The sequence below is a fragment of the Polyergus mexicanus genome, unplaced genomic scaffold (genome assembly GCF_030449975.1).
Source record: "Polyergus mexicanus isolate NDT 795.1 unplaced genomic scaffold, iyPolMexi1.0 SCAF_25, whole genome shotgun sequence".
Taxonomy (NCBI): Eukaryota; Metazoa; Arthropoda; class Insecta; order Hymenoptera; family Formicidae; genus Polyergus; species Polyergus mexicanus.
The window spans coordinates 2416435-2417843 of NW_027223345.1; the positions used below are offsets into that span (position 1 = coordinate 2416435).

General features: G+C 44.5%; 1 pseudogene; it reads right to left on the minus strand.

The window, feature by feature from the left end:
- Positions 1 to 229: 229 nt before the first annotated feature.
- Positions 230 to 1130, minus strand: LOC138943231 (uncharacterized; annotated as a pseudogene).
- Positions 1131 to 1409: the final 279 nt, after the last annotated feature.

The window sequence follows — 1409 nt, forward strand, 5'->3', positions numbered from 1 at the left end:
TATACAAAATCATGTAAGTAAATATATATATCTAAAGTTTTACGCTATTTCTTATATTATACCTTATTTTAGTCTTATTCGTCCAACAATTTCCTGAGTTTCTTAAAGTCTCTGCGCACTTCACTCGTGTAAATCACTCGGGGTTGTGGGGTTATTTCTTCTGGTGTTGGGGGGGCTTTAGGGTGCAGATTTTCGGTCGTTGAAGGGGTTATGGGAGATAACTCTTTGTTTGTCGGGGGTATTCGGTTGTGGCGCTAGTTTCCGTTGTTGCTTCTGTCGCTTCTTTTGTTCGGAGTTCCCATGTACAGGAGTAGATTTGTTACTGATGTCCATATTGCTCCCAGTAGGTGTAGACTCCACCCGTAAATTGAATGGAGAGCATAACCATGGATGATTGTGTCCACTATTAATTTCGCGAGCCGGATGACCATAAATATTGCGAGTATCCCTGCACTGGCGGATCCAAATGTTATAAATCCCTTCCAGAGACGCATGCCTGCGCTTTCTGCAATCTGGTCCAGCGTTTTCTTGTTGAATAAATTTATCAGAGACAAATTACCCGCTGGAATCTCCTGACCCATTGCTCCTCGTGCGATTGTGTTTAGCATGGAAGGTTTTTCCATGGGAAACATGATGTAATCCCGTAAACGATCGAGGTCCTCGTTCGTGTAGATGCCGCTGGTAGCAAGGGATGTTGGGCTGACATACTTCCATGTTGGTTTCGTTAACGGTTGTATCGTTGGTGGCGCCATTGATTCAACTGGTTTTAGCATTAGCCGGTACCAGGTGTTATAGATTTTGTACATCGTTGGCAGGAGTTCGTTGCAATCCTTCGGAGTTCCTGTTTTGGTGAGTATCCTAGATCCAGGTAGTAAGAATACTGATTGGTTCTTGTAGGTGACTGGTAGCTCATTGTAGCAGCCTTCCACGGATCGTAAACGACACTCTGCAGGTACACACTTGATCAGGTGCATGGCTTCACCGGCCATTATTGCAGTGTTTCCTTCATTATTCTGTAAGCCATCTCGTCAGGCGCTATGCTCGCCAGGGAGAGGGCGTTTTGTAATACCTGTTTTTCCAAGGCATATTTCTGCTCCATGATGTCTCGGTACAACTGTGTTAGCTGTGTTTTGATGTGTTTTTCCACATACAAGAATTTCGAGTTTACATAAGAGAATATGTCTAAATTATTGACAGATACTCTGGCTCGGGTTTTGAAGGTTTTGCCTTGCTGTGTTTCCAGGATTGATAATTTCGGGTGTTCCGTCTGCAGCAGGCGGTATCCACATAGGTTGAGCTCCGTTGTTTTGGTAAGCGCAAATGTGGTCTCCTTGGTTGTTACCGTATATACCGTTGGTGTTGTGTAGTTCCCTTTGGCGGTCAGTTTGCTGGCCATTCCCTCTTAGAGG